This window comes from Mauremys mutica, chromosome 6 (genome assembly GCF_020497125.1).
Source record: "Mauremys mutica isolate MM-2020 ecotype Southern chromosome 6, ASM2049712v1, whole genome shotgun sequence".
Classification (NCBI taxonomy): domain Eukaryota; kingdom Metazoa; phylum Chordata; order Testudines; family Geoemydidae; genus Mauremys; species Mauremys mutica.
Genome location: NC_059077.1, coordinates 42878469 through 42898261, shown reverse-complemented (window position 1 = coordinate 42898261; position 19793 = coordinate 42878469). Strand labels below are relative to the sequence as shown.

Here is a 19793-nt window from a genome sequence, read left to right as displayed (position 1 = left end):
TTTCAAATACTTGTGAACAGTTATCGTATTCTGCTCAGAGTCCTTACTTAACCAAGCCACATTTAATCTCTTCATAAAACAATTTCTCTAGTACTTAAACATTTTTGTTGTTTTTCTCCAAATTTTCCCAGATTGATCCTTGAACTTAATAAGTGTGGCCATTCTCAATCCAACCAATTGTCCATCTATCCTAGTATCCTGTCTCTGACAGTGGCTAGAACATGGGGTTGCTTACCTGCCCAGTTTAGTTAATAGCCTTTGATGGACCTAACCTCCAAGAGCTTATCTAATTCTTTTTGAACCCAGTTACATTTTTTTGGCCTTCACAACATTCTCTGGCAATGAATTCCACGGGTTGACAGTGTGTTGTGTTAAGTAGTACTTCCTTAGGTTGGTTTTAAAGCTTCTGAGTAATAATTTCACCTAGTACTTGTGGTATGTGATGGGCTAAACAATGCATCGTTAGTCACTTTCTCCACACCATTCATGATTTTATAGACCTCTATCATGTCCGCCCTTAGTCATCCGTTAATCTCTCCTGTTATGGAAGCTGTGCTATATCCCTAATTTTTGTTGCCCGTATCTGTACCTTTTCCAATTGTAATATCTTCTTTTGAAATAGGGCAACCGGAACTGCACATACTATCCAAGATGGCATTACCAGATTTTCTGTTTTATTATCTCTTTCTTAATTGTTTCTAACATTGTTAGCTTTTTTGACTGCTGGTGCACATTGAGCAGATGTTTTCAGAGAACTATGACTCCAAGATCTATCTTTTTGTACGTATTATTGGGATTTTGTTTTCCAATGTGCATTACTTTGCACTTATCAACACTGAATTTCATCTGCCTCTTTGTCACCCAGTTTTGTGAGATCTCTTTGTAATTCTTTGCAGTCAGCGTAGGACTTAACTATCCTGAGTAACTTTGTATCATCTACAAATTTTGCCACTGTTCACCCTTTTTTTTTTTCAGGTCATGTATGAAAATGTTTCTCTCACTTCATTGTGAAAATTGGCATTTATTCCTACTCTATTTTTTATCTTTTTTACTAATTACTGATCTATGAGTGGACCTTCCCTCTTACCGCATGACTGCTTAGTTTTGCTTTGGTGAGGGATCTTGACAAAAGCTTTCTGAAAGTCCAAATAGACTATATCCACTGGATCAATGGTTGTTGACTCTCTCAAAGTATTTTAACAGACTGGTGAGGAATGATTGATTTCCCTTTACAAAAGCATGTTGGCTCCTCCCCAACAATTTGTGTTCATCTATGTGTCTGATAATTCTGTTTCTGCCAATTTTCCTAGTACTGAAATTTGGCTTTCCAGCTTGTAATTACCAGGTAACCTCTGGAACCTTTTTTTTTTTTTTTTTAAATTTTAAATCAGTGTTACATTATCTACTCATCTGGTACAGAGTCTGATTTCATTAAGCGATAGGTTACATGTCTGTTAGTAGTTCTGCAGTTTCATATTTGAGTTCCTTCTGAACTCTTGGATGAATACCGTCTGGTCCTGGTGACTTATTACTGTTTAATTTATCGGTTTGTTCCAAAACCTCCTCTACTGACACCTCTATCTGGAATAGTTCCTCAGATTTGTCACCTAATAAGAATGGCTCAGGTGTGTAGATCTCCCCCATATACAAGAAGGATGCAAAGAATTCATTTAGTTTCTCCAACACAATCTTGTCTTCCTGGAGTGTTCCTTTAGCACCTCAGTCATCCAATGGCCCCACTGACTGACTTCCTGCTTCTGATGTCCTTAAAGAAATTAGTTTTTGTGTCCTTAGCTAGTTGCTCTTCAAATTCTTTCTTGGCCTGCCTTATATTTCCTATACCTAACTAACTTGCCAGAGTTTATGCTCCTTTCTATTTTCCTCACAAGGATTTGACTTCCAATTTTTTGCCTTTTTGCCTCTAACTTCCTCTTTTAGGCTGCTGTTTAGCCATGGTGGCATTGTTGTGGTTCTCTTACTGTTTTTTGTTTTTTTTTATTTGGAGTATACATTGAGTTTCAGCCTCTATTATGGTGGTTTTAGTGTTCATGAGGTTTGAAGGCATTTCACTTTTCTGACTGTTCCTTTTAATTTCCATTTAACTAGCTTCTTCATTTTTCTATAGTTCCACTTTTTGAAGTTAAATACTGTTGTGATGGGTTTCTTTTTGCATTTTTTCCCCTATGAGAATGTTAAATTTAATTACATTATGGTTGCTATTATTGAGTGGTTCAGCTATATGCACCTTTTGGATCAGATCCTGTGCTTCACTTAGGACTAAATCAGAAATTGCCTCTCCCCTGGTGGGTTCCAGGACTAACTGCTCCAAGAAGCAGTCATTTATCTAGTAATGTCTAGAAGTTTTACCTCTGCATCCCATCCTGAGGTGACATGTACTCATATATGTTGGAACTAGGGGTGCTACTGCTATACCCCCTGACTTGAAGTGGTTTCCATCATATACAAGGTTTACAGTTTGGTTCAATGGCTCTCAGCACTCCTGCATGTACCCAGTCATTGTGGAGATAGTTGAACCACCCCCCGTTATTACTGTTTTTTTCTGCCTTTGTAGCCTCTCTAATCTCCCTAAGCATTTCACCATCACCATACTGGTCAAGTGGTTGGTAGTAAATTGCTATTGCTATCCTCTTATTGTTCAAGCATGAAATTTCTGTCCATGGAAATTCTGTGGTACAGCTTGATTCATTTAAGATTTTTACTTTATTTGACTCTATGCTTTCTTTCACATATAGTGAAAGTGTGACATACTCTGTCATTCCTATATATTTTGTATGATGGTATTACTGTGTCCTATTGATTACCCTCATTCCACAAAGTTTCTGTGATGCGTATTATATCAATATCCTCCTTTAATGCAAATTACTCTAAATAGTAAGATGGGTGAACTAGACTTCCAGCATTTGTGTACAAGCATGTGTACATTGTGTCAATATTCAGTTGCTGGCCTTCCTATGTTATATTTAAATAGGATTCTTACATTTGACTGCTCCTGCCTGTACTTTACCAATTTCTCTCCCATCTACTACACTAGGATATAGAGGTTCCTGTTTGATAAACTCATCCCTAAGTGATGTTTCTGCCTGAAGCTTGTGCTCTGCTGTACCGATCAGCTTTCCTCAGCCTGTAGTTTAAAAAGACTGTAAGGGATTTTTTTTTTTAATGTTACATGGTAACAGTCGGGTTCCAGTTTGGTTTAGAGGGAGCCCATGCTTCTTATATAAGCTCCTCCTTTCCCAAAAGGTTCCCCAGTTCCTAGTAAACCTAAAATCCTCCTTCCTATGCCATTATCTGATCCACACATTGAGACCCCCCAGTTCTGTATCTTCCAGGTACTGAGTGTAGAACTGGAACCATTTCAGAGACTGTTACCATAGAGATCCTGGACTTTACTCTTAGCTCGCAGCCTAAATTTGGCTTCCAAGACCTCTCTCCTACCTTTCCCTATGTCATTGGTACCTTCACGTACCACAACCACCAGCTCCTCCCCCGCAGTCCACATAAGTCTGTTTAGATGTCTTGTGAGACCTGCAAACTTTGCACCTGGCAGGCAATGTACCATGTGGTTCTCCTGGTCATCACAAACCCAACTATTTATATTTCTAATAATTGAATCTCCCATTACTAGTATCTGGCTCTTCCTAGTAACTAGGGTTCCCTCCTCAGGAAAGGTTCCTCAATGCAAGAGGATACCAAGACATCAGTTGGTAGGAAGGTCCCAGCTATGGGATTGTTGCCTTCTGTTCCAGCTTGATGCTCTCCTTCCCTGAGACTTTCATCCTCCTTAGCAGCACAGAGGCTATCAGAGTGGGGGTGCGACTGCTCTCTACTGTGTCCATGAAAGTCTTCTCTATGTAGGAGGAGCTGTCTCAATTAGCTTCTCCAGTTCATCCACTCTGGTCTCAAGAGCCTGTACTGTGTCTGAGGACCATGAGCTGCTTGCATTGCATGCATGCATACATGTCACACACTGCATTCAGTGCAATTAATTGGATAGCGCACACTCTGCTGCTGGACTTCTGCCTGCATTATTTTTACTCTTGAAGGATGTGATGGTTTTTGTTTTTTTTTGGGGGGGGGGGCTATTGGCTTAAGTTTAGAGTATGTTTGTTAGCTCCTCTGGTCATTTAAGATTTTTAAATCCCTGCTCTCTCTGAATTAGCCTGCCCCCTTTTGAAGGGATCCAAAAGGGGCTAGAGATCAAAGGATAGAAGGCTAGAGCCTGGTTAGTCAGCTCTTAGCATAGCCTAGCTGGCCACTGTGCTCAGCACACAGTCCCCAAAACATACCACACTATAATCTTCAAGCAAGCACATAAATGCTGGGGGGTTGTTTTGTTAACAGCTTGGGTGAAATGGGCAAATCTATTATAGCCAGCACACACTAGATGATCAGCAGGAAGTTTGGTATTTATAATGTAGGGGCTTTTAGAGTTTGTCATATCTTGGCACTAATTGACATAGGTCAGGATGGCTGATAATTTTTTAAATCACTTGACAGAAATAGCTAATTATGCTTAATCGCACTGTTAAACAATAGCATACCATTTATTTAAATATTTTTGAATGTTTTCAACATTTTCAAATATATTGATTTCAGTTACAACACAGAATAAAGTGTAGTGTTCACTTTATATATGTTTATGATTACAAATATTTGCATTGTAAAAACAAGATAGTATTTTTAATTCACCTAATACAAGTACTGTAGTGCAGTCTTTTTATCATGAAAGTTGAATTTACAAATGTAGAATTATGTACAAAAATGGCATTCAAAAAATAACAGCGTAAAACTGTAGAGTACAGGTCCACTCAGTCCTAGTTCTTGTTCAGCCAATCGCTCAGACAAACAAGTTTGTTGACATTTGCAGGAGATAATGCTACCTGCTTCTTGTTCACGTCACCTGAAAGTGAGAATGGGTGCTTCTCATGGCACTGTAGCAGCCAGTGTTGCAAGATATTTACAGTGCAGCTCTGCTAAAGATTCATATGTCCCTTCATGCTTCAACCACCATTCCAAAGGACATGCTGATGACAGGCTCTGCTCGATAACAATCCAAAGCAGTGCAGACTGACGCATGTTATTTTCATAATCTGAGTCAGAAGGTTGATTTTCTTTTTTGGTGGTTCGGGTTCTGTAGTTTCTGTATCAGTGTGTTGCTCTTTTAAGACTTCTGAAAGTATGGTCCACACTTCATCCCTCTGATTTTGGAAGGCACTTCACGTTCTTAAACCTTGGGTTGAGTGCTGTAGCTATCTTTAGAAATCTCACATTGATACCTTCTTTGTGTTTTGTCAGAGCTGCAGCGAAAGTGTTCTTAAAATGAACAACATGTTCTGAGTCATCATCCGAGACTGCTATAACAGGAAATATATGGCAGAAGGTGGGTAAAACAGAGCTAGAGACATACAATTCTCTCCTAAGGAGTTAAGTTACAAATGTAATTAGCACTTTTTTGTTTTTAAATGAGCATCATCAGCATAGAAGCATGTCCTCTGGAATGGTGGCCGAAGCTTGAAGGGGCATACGAATGTTTAGCATATCTGGCATCTAAATACCTTGCAATGCCAGCTACAAAAGTTCCATGTGAACGCCTGTTCTCACTTTCTGGTGATATTGTAAATAAGTGGACAACATTATCACCTGTAAATGTAAACAAATTTGTTTGTCTTAGCGACTGGCTGAACAAGAAGTAGGAGTGAGTGGACTTGTAAGCTCTAAAGTTTGGCACTTTTTTGTTTTTGAGTGCTGTTATGTAACAAAAATAGTGCTACATTTGTAAGTTGCATTTTCACAATAAAGAGATTGCACTGCAGTACTTGTATGAGGTGAACTGAAAAATACTATTTCTTTTGTTTATCATTTTTACAGTGCAAATATTTGTAATCAAAATAATATAAATATGAGTAGGTTACACTTTGTATTGTGTTGTAATTGAAATCAATATATTTGAAAATGTAGAAAAACACTGAAAATATTTAATAAATTTCTATTGGTATTCTATTGTTTAACAGTGCGATTAAAACTGCCATTAATCACTATTTTTTGAGTTAATTGCATGAGTTAACTGTGATTAATCTACAGCCCTACTATGAGATTATTTTCTTTCAAATTACTTCTTGAATTTTGCTTGGCATGGCACTATGAACACGCAGGATGTTTTTGTTCAATTATGTATAGCAAATATATTAAGAAACTGCACATATCAATAAGATTTTAAATATTACCTGATTTTTTTCTGTACCTCTAACACAATTCTTTTTGGGAAAGGCAAGTTGTAAACAGTGCTATCACTGTCTAAAAGTGAATCCAGAGAAAATTTAGATTTCCACCTGCCTCCAGCATTAATTCATTCCTATATTTCTTCCACCCCTGAAATTTCCACTAAGTTATAAATCACAGCCAGTCTTTGTTTATTCTTCAGTAAATCTTCAGTGCAAGAACAGATGTAAGGTCTAGTCCCTGTCTCATTCAATTCAATTAATATTTTACATGCTCTAGTACATTAGATTTTCTTAATTATTGTTGAAAGAAATTCAACCAGCTGTGAAAATTCTCCCTCAGTGAAAATAAACTACAGTTCCCAGGTTTTTAAACCATTGAATACATGACTATAAAATGTCTATAAATGTCAGTTGTATTGCAAAAGAAAGTCCTTCACAAAGCATTTATTAAATAATGATGGGACAGCTATTGCATGAATGAACTGTAAGCTCCATTATTCCTCGGGGTAGTGAAATCTCTGTGAATGATGGCCATTCTTAGTGAAGGGATTTCTTCCCCATTGTATACGCAGTAAGAAACAATGACAAATTTTATGTAGTGCTTCCTGTCTGGTGCCTACGGTACATTGAGTATAAACTATTGCTTAATCTTAGGCAGATCAGGATAAGCTGTGCTTTCATCATGCTGAGCCCACCAACCATTTCAGACTAAACACCAACAATTCCCCTCCTTTACTCATCTGCACTTTCCTGTTCCATGTGTAACCAGATGACTAAACAGTATTTCTTCTTCTTGTACAACTAATGTGTCTCAGTTGCTATGTCTTTTAGTGATCAACAGCAAAAGGTTCACTAATGATGATTTTCATCAAAAAAGCCTTGAATTTTAAAGTGTCTAAGCAGCCAACACCATGTGAGTTTCTAAAACTGCATCAAGAAAATACTTTGGTTATGTGCCCTAGCAAGCGCTTTTAGCTTCAAATTTGATGTCTAGACCATTCTATACCAATATTTAAATGTACATCTATCTTCACCTACGGGAAGAAGAGCCCCTGAAAATGATAAAATTGTTTCTTGGCATACATTTATCAAATCTGAAGAATTCCTACCCAAAGCTCATGCTGCTGAAGCTGTAGTATTGTTCTTGTGTATACTCTGCCTGGATTTTATGGAAAGCCAAATATCAATTTGGTCTGTTCCTCTGAGGTTTTAGCCTTAATGTCTCTGCCACTTTCAACATCTTGATCAAAATCAGGTTTAATACACAATGCTACAACACTTTGCTTTAGTTGATCTCAAATAAATGGCCTAATCCTGAAAGGTGCCAAGCACTCAACTCCCATAGCACCAAGATAAAGTTGACTATAACATACAATTAACTGAACTGGGACTGTCTTGGAAAAAATTAGAAAGATCCAGAATATAAACTGTGAAGGGTCAGTTTTCTCTGCTTGCTAAAAACAGGTAAACTGTCATGTCCCAGATTGGTATTACCAATACTAGAGAAAGTAAAAATTCTTAAGGCGTTTTCCCCTGCCAAATCACCTTTCATTCAATTTCAGTAAACATGCAGCATATTATAATAGACATTGCCTCAAGAGTTCCACCACTTCCTTATTATTAGACATATCAGTGTTTACCATCATTAACAACTTTAATATTAAACACCTGTTTCCCAATTGTAGGAAAACTTAGTAAATAAACAGAGCTCTTTAATGTCACTTGGAGGCACTTCACGCCATATATTACAGCATAAAAAGCTATTGGCCAGCCAAATGGCCTAATAGTTGAACAATGTGGATCAAAGATCTATCTCTGATCTCTCCCAGGTAAGAAGGCTGTAGGGGTAGCAGGTCCTTTTGGTTGTCTGAAGGAGTAGTGGTTAACGATTCTACAGACCTACCCCCTTGACTGGTTAACGATTCTACAGACCTACCCCCTGCTGGTTAAGAATCCAAGAAAATTGTGACAAAAGGAACAAATATAAGAAACATAGATGAACCAGGAAGAGCCAATAACCCACTTATTCCTTACTAGACGGGGTGGCTTACTAGTCTAGCATCAGGTTTGAATATTTGGTATCTCTAGAAATAAAATCCTGGCAGGGTCAACAGAGCACTTTGTCCTTCCATGTTAAGTTGAATGGCATGCAATTCAATGCACAGGGTATTTCAGATAAACTTTCACACTAGAAGTCCTGATCCATGTATTGTACCTTATCACTGTAATCAAGTATTACAAAACCAGATGAGAGAGCATGCACAAAAGCAGCCTCAGCATTACAAAAATGTGTGTATGGCCATGCTGACAAAAGCAAAAATACATATTAACCTCTCCCCCTCCTCCCAGAAATGAACATAGAGTCAGTGCAGGATCAGTTCAGATGCTCATCCAACCCTTCTGATGCCAAAACTAAACCCTACAACCAACAGGCTCTGGCTCCTCTCTACCTGTGTTCTGCTAGGAGAAATGGGGATGGCCAAAGCCTACTACCCTGCAGCATCTGCAAAGGCAAATGGCAGGCCCACTTTCTCCCCTCTAGTGTCCATATGGGGTCGCTTAACCCTCTACTCTACTCATCATCCAAGATCATGTTTTCCCCCTCCTCAACATGTTTTCTTCATCCCTCATAACAGTCCAGACTCCACTAAGGGTGGGAGAAGGAGGATTGCTGATAGCTCCAAGCAACTGATTTTGTTCTCTTGCATGGTTGGCTGTTCACTGTGCTGTCTGCTCAGCTTGCTTCCTGCATTTTCTCCTTCCTGCTCAATGACCAAGGGAACCAGGGTGTGCATCTGGAGAAGCCAGGCATTCAAAGCACAGTGCCTTCACTGGCTGCCAGGGAGAGAAGCACTCAGCTGCTCACCCCATATAGATGCAGCCAGGACAGCAGCTTCTAACAACCGAGAGGGGGAAAAAGCAGTTGCCTGTTAATTACGTTAAGCCTGACAATGTCCATGCCTGGGTATGCCCTGTCTGCTAGTTAATTTAAATATGTTTCTACATTTGGGGGAGGAGAAAAACGGCCTTTTCTTTGGTTATCTCCTATTGCTACTCTTGCAGCTCCCACACAACTGCATTTGCTATGCTCCCTCTGATCTGCATTCTGAGGGCTAAGCCCTGGGACATACACTGTGCTCCTGCACTGTGGGCAGCAAGGATGTGGGAGAAAGAGGAAGTACGATGGGGCAGAGAAGCAGGGGGGTTCCATGGAGGGAGACAGGAGAAACAACATGGGGGGTGTTAGTAATATTCTATACTGGATGGCTGAGAGGTAGGAGCCTTCTTATCACAGCATTGCCAGAGGTTTGTGTTCGTTCCCCTCATCTGACACAATGTACTGCTACTCGTGCAGTATCTACTGGCCTCTGTATCATGTAAAATTCAGTGGTTTCCATGGTTAAATTTGTGGTCTTTGTCTGAGATACAGATCAATAGACCAACAGAGGCAATCACATGTGAACAAAAAGCAATTGCAGACTAGTCTGTGGCCAGATTGTCAACCAGAAAAATTACTCAGAAAATGGTAAATTATGATTAAATATTAATTTCCCACACCAGCCTCCACACTGCAGCGTAAGTGCCGTGATGTTTCTTCATAAGATCCCTGTTTGATGGTGAAGGTTCTTTTTCATGCTAATGCTGAACACCCATTTACTGCAATTAGTTTGAAAACAACCATTAAAATATTATCCAATGGCATGATGCTGAGAAGGGATAAAGCTCAATGGGAGCTGTGGGTGCCTAGCAGCCCTCAGATCAGGCCTTATGACCCCCACTAGTCTTGCATTCAGCAGAGTCAATTATTTTCATACCATTTGATTTTCTATTTTCTTTACTTTCCTGCAGCACTGCCCAGCCCATGTGACTGTTGCCTGTTGCCATCATTTATTATTTATACTGTGGTAGCACCTAGGAGCCCTAGTCACGGACCAGAACCCCACTGTGCTAGGTTCTGTACAATATAAAACAAAAAGAAGGTCCCTGCCTCAAGAGCTTACAATCTAAGTGTAAGACAAGAGAAAAACAGATGGATACAGTTAGGGAAGTACAAGGAAACAATGAGACAGTATTGGTCAACATGACAGGCAGTGATATCAGCATGCTAGTTTCTTTTATAGACCTGATGCAAAAGAATAATTTTAAGGATGGAATTGCAGGAGGATGATGAGATATATGTGTGGAGGTTTATGAGGAGCTCCTCCCAAGTGTGAGGGGCAGCATGGAGAAAGCACAATGGTGTCTGAAAATTTAACAAGTGGGCATGAAGGCTGCTATCATGGGCTGATCAGAGGCAGGAGTTGACATATGGATAGTGAGATGGTAGGTAGAGCGGGGACAGGCTGTGATGGCCCTTGAAATCGAACATAAATAGCTTATATAAGTAGCCACTGGCGGGATGCAAAGAGAAGGATGAGATTGTCAAAGTGACAGATTAGGAAAATGATGTTTGCAGCAGAATTCTGAATGGATATGAATAAGGAAAGATTGCATTTGTCGAGGCCAGAGAAAAAGATGTTGCAGTGACTGAGATGGGTACTTTGTTGAGAGTTTTAGCTGTGTGAATGCATAGGAAAAACTGTATATAAGATGTTACGCAGAAAGAATCAGCAAGGTTTAGGTATAGTATGAATGTGAGGACCTAGAAAGAGGTCTGAGTCAAAGATGATGCCCAGAAAATTGTAGGATGGGAAGGGAAGGCAAGCTCAGGGGAGAGGGAAGGTCACATAATATTTTGTGAGTTTTCTCTTGGAAGAAATTGGCAAGATCCTGTGTGGAGAAAGAAATGAAGATAGGAGCATGGCCGAGACTGAGGAGTGAGTCACAGATCATGAAAAGGTGGCTGAGATTGAAGACATGGAATTTAATAAAGTTGGAGATGTAGAGTGGCTTAGCTAAGCAGATGATAAAACTGAAGGAGGAAAGAATAAATTTGTATTGGAGGAAGTCAGTCTGGTCAGAGGATCTCCACCAAAGATACTCCATAATGTGAGAGCAGATGCAGCCAGAGTTCCAAGCCTACTAAGCCTGGCTTAGGTCACAAGTCAGTACCTGTGCCAAAACCTATCTGCTGCTGCCATGACTCTTCCACCCAAGAGCACTGCCAGCCACAAAATGTAGCTATTTCTATGTAAAGTCATAAATAAAACCCTTCTTTGCTCCCCAAGCTCAGCATATCCCCCTGAGAATGCTCTCCAGCTCTATACACATCTCTAACAAGCCTAGCACCATAGTACCTAGGCACAGGATTTCAATCCACGACTCCTGGTTTTTAGCAGCTTGAGATACATAATAGGGAGTATCAATAAAAACAGCATTAGCTTTCAAACTAGAAGAGCCCTTTTATCTAAACTCCCTAACAGCAGCCCTGTTTTAAAAAACTACATGAGTGAAACTTTTTTAGTAAAGTATTTAAACTGAATTTTAAAGCAAATTTTTAAAAAGATGTTCTAAAGGTGAGTCTAGCATACATTTACATCCAGAGAGAATAGCAACAAAAGAGGGCGTCCTAGCACAGGCTCTTGGTTTGTTCTCTAAATCTGCCCTCTCTGGATAGACTAAACTGTTCTAACCCTGAAATTTTGGAATTTGGCTTCAATTAAATTTTAAGTCTGCATTATACAGATTTATGAGCAAACTCAATAAATAAGATTAAAGCATTTAAATATTTGTTAGTCATAGAAGAACAAAGCTAATATTTTAGTTGTATAATTTTATGGCAGCATAATCAAATCAAGCAACAGTGATCTCCACTTCTTCACAACAAGACTGACCTGGCTACAAGATTGAGTAAATATTAATGATGATTTTAAAAAAAAATCAGCTACTTACCCTTATCCTAGTGTATTTGTATAGCCCCCAGTCTCCAAGATACAGAGCACAGCATGTAATTCTGGAAAGTAAAAACTTGCTCCCATTCTGAAGCTGAGTTTCCCCTGAAAAAGCCTTTTGTGTTCTTGTGATAATTTATAGCTTCAAGTTAACATCCAAAGTGCCTCTGCTCACGTAGGTTTGCAAGAAGAAATGTGTCTGTCTCAGTTACTATTTCATACCATATTTTTAATCCCCTTGTTTAAAAAACTGTATACGAATTTTCTTTCCTCAAATTTCTTTTTTGTTATTATTTGCCAACTTCGAGTCACGCTCCCGTTGAGATGTCATAAACCAGAGAAGAGGATTATGAGGGAAGGCTACATACTACAATCCATTCAGCAAGATGACTACAAACAAAACTAGAAAGCTCAAAGCTACAATACACTCTCGCACCACGGCCAGGAAACCTGTGCATATACAATGAGAGCTCTGATTTAAGTCTCTTTGATATAAGTCTATTTCAACAAAGAGTACTGCCTTAAAGTTAATTGGGGAATATTACCCACTCTGCCTAAATAACACTTGCTTATCAGACTCAAAATCTCTGGCTTCCAAAAGAAGCCTTAAAAAGTGGAAAAGGACACTTCACTATTTAGATTGCTTCTACTTAGAAAATATACTGTAGTCTAACATCATGTAAACATCAACCCTTCTATATTTGTATGATGTAAAAGCAAACACTCTACCCCACCTCAGAACACAAAAACAAAAAACCCTAGGTTGCTACATAAAATTATCAGTATCCACAGAGCAAAATTTATTTTTGTGAAAATGAATCTCTTGAAAGAGATAGCAATGCTTTGCACATTAGTATTGCAGTCTTCCGCCTCCCCCCTTCTCCTTTGGTTATGATGTTTTGTCCTGAAGACACAGAAATTGTGATAAACTTGTTACGCAGGGTTTTGATACAGTTCAGTAGGGGAAATGCAGGCTTTCATTGTGGAAAAACAGCAATTTGATTAACAAACTTCAGCACTAATTTGTCACAGTGTGTGCTAGTCAGCATTTGGGGTAAGATCTGAGCTGCAGCAGAACAGCCGCTTTTTTTTTTTTTTTTTGGTGACGTAAAGCAGATCCCCTGGCCTGACCTTGCAAAACAACCCCTTAGGAATGTAGTTACCCTGCTGTTTATTTGGATAAGTGGAGGCGCACTATTTAGTTCTGACAGAGTCTCCCATGCAGCTGCTGTTGTGCTATATTAAACACAGTGTATATTAACAAAGCCAATTTCCATTGCAAATCCTGAAACTATCTTCTCATTCCCTAAAGAAATTGTGAAAAATCTCTGAACTTGAGGAAACAGGAAATTAACCAGATGTGATCAATGAGGTGGCAATGTAGCAAGTTCCCAAGGAACAGAGATACACTACTGCATTATTTAAAAAGAGGAGGAAGAAAAAAAGGGTCAGACTGTGTGAGAGGATCATTCTCCCATAAAAGCATGGGGGAATTTATGCAGGTAGGTTCCATCAGCACTAATGGTATTGACTGCATTCATCCCCTGCATACCGATGGGAGATTAGATTAGACCTCTAGCCCCAAAGGCATTTAACCAACTAGAAAAAGTAAACTTGCCTCCATTACTCAATGTCACACTTCCATTCTGTCAAAACATAAATGGCAAACATCTGGATGTTTTTCTATCTAGAATACATGCACAAAGCAGCCATCTCAATTTAGCCTTAAGAGACCAGGCATGGGGACTTCTTTTTCACAGACACATGGGGTTTTCCAACACAAACAATGCCTGTGAAGGACTCCACCAACCTGCAATTAACAAGTTCTTCTGCTCCTGCTAATCACTCAGGTACTGAGCAGTCAACTGACAAGGAATTTGCAGTATAGCCTCCTCTAGACAATACTTCTTCAATTATAATTTATAAATGATCCACTTATATTTTAAGCTGATTATATCAAACTGTGTGGGTTCTGAGACTGGTGAACTCAGTCACAGAAATCCAAATCTGAGAGGAAAAAGGTGGGGAATTACTGGACAAAACCTTACAGTATTCCAAGCCCTGAATGAGGATACTTAACAAGAAGAAACATAAGCTAAATTACCTGGAACACTGTGAAATAACCAGTCCCTCAGACTTTTGTGCACAGCAGATCTCTCTGAATTTAGAGAGAAAACTAGGCTGTAAGAAGGATCCTGCTACTGTTTGTATTTTAGTTCTGTTCCAAATCCAGACTAAGACTTTTGTGTAGACAGACCATTGCAGCATTTTCTCTGAAGGGTTCCACCATGTTCCATCAGGCAATTAAAGGGGCTTGGAAAATGGTGTTTCCCTCTGAAAATGTTGTAACTGTTACTGTTACCCACAGCCCCTATATTTATTGTAACTGACAGAGATTAGAGGGGAGAAATTATTCCCACTCCCACCCTGCAATCATAGGCACTGACAGGGCTGGAGCACCCATGGGGAAAAACTGGTGGGTGCTCTGCATCCACCGACAGCCAAGCTCCCCTCCCCACCCCACCTCCTTTCCGCCCCGCTTTCTTCCTATCTCCCAGTGCTTGCCGCTGCAAAACAGCTGTTTTGTGGGGTAACAAGCTCCGGGGGGGGGGAAGGAGCAGGAATACAGCGCACTCAGGGAAGGAGGCAGGGATTGGGCAGGGATTTGGAGAAGGGGTTGGAATGGGGGCAGGGAGGGGGCGGAGTTGGGGTGGGGACTTTGGGGAAGGGGTTGGAATGGGGGTGGGGCAAGGGTGGAGTCAGGGCGGGGCCAGAGGCAGATGGGGGTCAAGCACCCACTGGCACCAGCAGAAGTCGGCGCCTATGCCCCAAATGCATTTGTGTAACTGACACCACTTTGCATATAGTCAGTGTCACTATTTTGTTCCTGGTGCATACATTCTCCAGGTCTGCAGGAAGGTGTTCACTGGTAACAGCAGCAGCAGAATTGAAACAAAGTAGACAGACAGCAAGAAGCAGGCAGGTGTGTGGACACTGGACAATGAGAAAGGGGAGAGTATGAGGAGCCCCCGGCCTGAACACCTTTGGTGATGTTAATCACCAAAAGACCCTTCTAAACATAAAATCGGGAAATAAAAAAACGATAACAATTTCAAAGACTCAGTCAATGTAAAAAAAACCCACATTGACAGTGTCCATTTAAATCATAAAACTGAACTCAGGCTTACAAAGGCAGAGTGGAGACAGGAGACTTAGGAAACAGGACTGTTGAAGTGGAAGCCGCTATGCAAAATGCTACTCAGCAGATTGCTCAGCCTGCTTGAGTGATAGGAAGGAGAGACCCACTAATTAATTCCAGACTAGTGGAGCCACATGCAGATACAAATACATCTGGAACAGCTTCCACCTGAGACAAGAGATTGAAATGTTTAAAATGGTGGCCAGGCCAATTCTCAAAACTGCTTAGACTGTGTTTCCAAAATACCTTTAAAAAGTCCCTACTCCTATGTGACTATCAGAAGAAAAATGAATTCCTTTACAGTTCCCTTCTTCAAAACAGACTGACCAAGAGAATAAACTCTCTTAACTTTCAGTCCTAACAAGCTAATCCTTTTGTTCATGAAGGCTACCCCTTAATTGTGAATAGGGCAAGTTTTTCTTTATTTAGAACCAAATCTGTGTAAGCTCTCTAATCATTCAAAACAGAAATAGGATGGTAGGAGGGGGACAGATGCAGAAATGGTGTTGGGACTACAGGGGTGTGTGTGAGAGATGGAAGAGAAGGCTAATAACCAGGATACTATGTACTACTATGGGAGTGAAATATGCACTGCCACTACTAAACGAAACTAAAGTAAATCAGAGTGCTTGTAACCCTCCATGTGGGTTCTTTTGACAGAATGACAGCAAGGCAGGTGCTGCCTGCATGGCTTTGGCTACTGGTACAATGTAACTCTCTTCTCTGTCACACTTGTTGGGTGGACTGCAACCCATTCTTTTAACAATAAAGGTGTGCATAAGGCACAAGCACCCACTCTCTATCACCTTTTAACACTGTGGTTAGACTCCCTATTAGTTGAGGGGAAGAAAATTGGAAGCAAACTAATGATAAAAAAAAAAGACCCAACCCCTCTCACGGGTTGCAGAAGTAATTGGATGTGTGGACCAGCCTTGCTGTGCTTCAGAATGGTTCAGTGAGAGTGGTAGCCCTGCTGGTAGAGTCAAGATTAAACATCACATCCATGAAAACTGAAGAGTTTGCAAGATTTCATCAATACAAAAAAATGTATTAAGTGCTATGTACAACTTGGGCGCTGTATAAATAATAATTAAATACTCCTACCACTACTACTAATTTCCCCTCATTCATTCCAACCCTTCTCATGGGAGTGGAACCCTAAGGATTTAAACTTTCTCTTGCTTCACAAGTTCCTCTTGAGATCCTGACAACATAGGTACCTTACCCTCCTTCCCATGGAGAACCTGCTGGGATGTCTTTGAAGCTATCAACTCAGTTCCTTAATTAGTAGGAGTTGTTGCTACTGAACAACTCAAAGCATTCCAGCTTTTCTCTTCATAAGCTGAATATGCTCCCCCTCCCCCCCAGACTTTCCAGCCCATGACAACACAGGAAGGAATACAAGGTGAGGATTGTGACCCACATCTCCTGCACAACAGTGTAGACACAAACACTAATCTAGCCACCAGTCTCAATTTTAGGTCACTTTTCACTCTGACCTACTGGGGCAAAATGGAGCATTCAATATTTTTAAAGATTAAAAGCCTTGAGAATAAGTAGAGGCTCTTTCACCTGCACATCTGCTAATGTTATATATGCCATCATGGGCCAGCAATGCCCCTCTGCCATGTACATTGGCCAAACCAGACAGTCCCTATGCAAAAGAATGGACACAAATTGGACATCAGAAATGGTAACATACAAAAGCCAGTAGGAGAACACTTCAGTCTTCCTGGACATTCTATAACATATTTAAAAGTAGCGATACTTGAATAAAAAAACTTCAGAAACAGACTTCAAAGAGAAACAGCAGAACTAAAATTCATTTGCAAATTTAACACCATAGATTTGGGCTTGACTAGGGACTGGGAGTGGCTGGCTCATGACAAAATCAGCTTTGCCTCCTGGAATTGACACCTCCTCATCTATTATTGGGATCGAACTGGCCCTGTCAACACTGGTTCTCCACTTGTGAGGTAACTCCCTTCTCTTCAAGTGTCATTATATAATGCCTGCATCTGGTTTTTTATCCACGAAAGCTTATGCCCAAATAAATCTGTTAGTCTTTAAGGTGCCACTGGACTCCTTGTTGTTTTCCTGAATTATTCTGGCAAAGAAGCAAAGGAAAACAACAACGGCTGTTTCACAACACTAGATATAACCCTTCCCACTACTGCAACACTGGTGCATGCCAGCCCCCTGACTAGCATATACAAGTTGTATCCTGCTCATTTGAAAAGTGAAAAGCACATGCCTGTCATGCTACTTAGGGATGGCTAAATCAACATTTTGGTTTTCTTAAATTTAGAAGGCCTATGGGTTGGTTCTCTGTTGTGAAATGGCACTATGACACAGCACTAGTATAAAGTGCAGGAGTAGGCAACCTATGGCACACGTGCCAAAGGTGGAACACAAGCTGATTTTCAGTAGCACTCACACTGCCCGGGTCCTGGCCACCGGTCTGGGGGTTCTGCATTTTAATTTAATTTCAAATTAAGCTTCTTAAACATTTTAAAAACCTTAATTTACTTTACATACAATAGTTTAATTATATATTATAGACTTCTAGAAAAGAGACCTTCTAAAAACGTTAAAATGCATCACTGGCACGCAAAACCTTACATCAGAGTGAATAAATGAAGACTCCGCACACCACTTCTGAAAGGTTGCTGACTACTGGTAAAGTGGGTCCAAACAGAACCCCAGGAGTATTCTGTTCCTCCTCTGTAAAGAGGTTCCTTCACTGGTACACAACTCCTGGAGTAGCTCTTCTTCAACCCACCTTCCAGCCACAGAGTGGGGTGGGAGGAGACACAGACAGGAGGAGGGAGTATGGACAGGGGAAGCAGAGTGTGAGCTGTACCAGGTGAGGCTGCTTTACCAGACATCAAGGAGCCCAGACTATGAGAAGAATAAAGGTGGCTCAAAGTCCCATTGTTTCCTCCCACTGCCACTTGCCATTCCTATGCCAAGAGCAAGAACGGAGCACCTAATGACAGTCAGGCCCTCAGAGCTAACAGAGATGCTTTAAACTATTTTTTGTTTTTAATTTCGATGAAAAATCTTCAGTGGCTATAAACTAAATTTATAGTTTAAATAGTCCCCTGCAGTGTTTGCACCCTACATGTTACAACAGGTTAGACTATGGCTACATCTAGGCAGCAATTAAACACCTGCGGTTGGCCCGGATCAGCTGACTCAGGCTCGCAGGACTTGTTCTCTGGTGCTGTAAAATTGCTGTGTAGACACTTGGGCTCAGGCTGGAGACTGAGTCACTACACGGCAATGTTAGCCCTACATCCCAATTCCCATGAGCCTGAGTCAGCTGACCTGGGCCAACCACAGCCGTACCATGGATCTTTTATTCCAGTGTAGACATAACCCTTTGAGATCTGGAAGTGAAACTCGCTATTCTATTATGCTTGTCCTAATGTTTAAAAGGGGGCAGTCTGAACTGTATTACCTAAAATCTTAGAAGAAAAAACAAGGGTTTTAAAAAGTGCCCCACTACCCCTTTAGCCTGGCTACTGGAGACTTTCAGCACAGTTAATGGAATCTGGTATTCATGAGTGGCAAGATAAAATGTTATTCAATGGAAAAAAACTCTCAATGCAATCCTATTAAAGAGCCTACAAGCTACATTTCCTAGGAGTAAAAACAAAATAATGTCACTGCCAAACCTAATCAGTGAAGATTGAAAGTGTATAATCTGCTGGGCCTCCAGTGACACACCAAGAGTTACTATGACCCCAATAAAGAATCAGTGTGTTCATACAGGCATATCTTGGCAACATCGGAAATGAACTGACCGTGAAATCTAGCCTAATAGAAGTGATGTCTTCGAAATAAACACTCATGAGCTGTAATAGCACCAGTTCTAGTAGGTCTAGGAATGTCCTGGTATCCTGGTTGGTTTTACTGTTTCTTTTATCCAAGTTATCTTGAACCCCTCCAGATTCTGGTCACCTGAAGGACCTGTCAGCCAGCTGAGTTTGTGACACAGCAGGTACTTATGTGACCTTCAGCCTTTCATGTGTTGCCACACTTCCTCCTGTACTCCAAAATACACCTCAGCGTTGGCCCCCATCATATGAGACATCAAGCCAGCCCTCTCCCACATTCAGATCCATGTGCCATTAGAGCTCGCTCTGACTCCATGCTATGCTGTGATGAGAACAAGCATTCAAGCAGCTCAGCTGCATGGAAAGCCAAATGGCTACTGGCCCAGCAGCAAGGCTTCTCACCTCCCTGGAGAATACCAGATTGTGGCTGGGTACAGATGGACTAAAGAGCCTTTTGTTCTTGACTAGGGGAGTGAGGGAAGGGTGGGAAAAAGGAAGCAGACTCAGAAAGAACTGCTACAGCATATGGAGTGGGGAGTGAATGTGGAGGCAGAGAGAGTGGTGGGGAGGCAGATGGGGAGAGCCAGGGAGAAAAGAGAAGAGGAGAGGATGAGTGTTGTAAGAAAGAGAAGAAATTAGAAAAGGAGCAGGGAGGAGTGACAGAGGAAGAGACAAAGGC

At 40.7% G+C, this 19793-nt stretch overlaps 1 protein-coding gene across 5 annotated transcripts in view; it reads right to left on the bottom strand.

Moving 5' to 3' along the window:
• LHFPL2 (LHFPL tetraspan subfamily member 2) overlaps positions 1–19793 on the bottom strand; it is a 232234-nt gene that overhangs the window by 3429 nt on the left and 209012 nt on the right. The gene's annotated exons all lie outside the window — the stretch shown is intronic.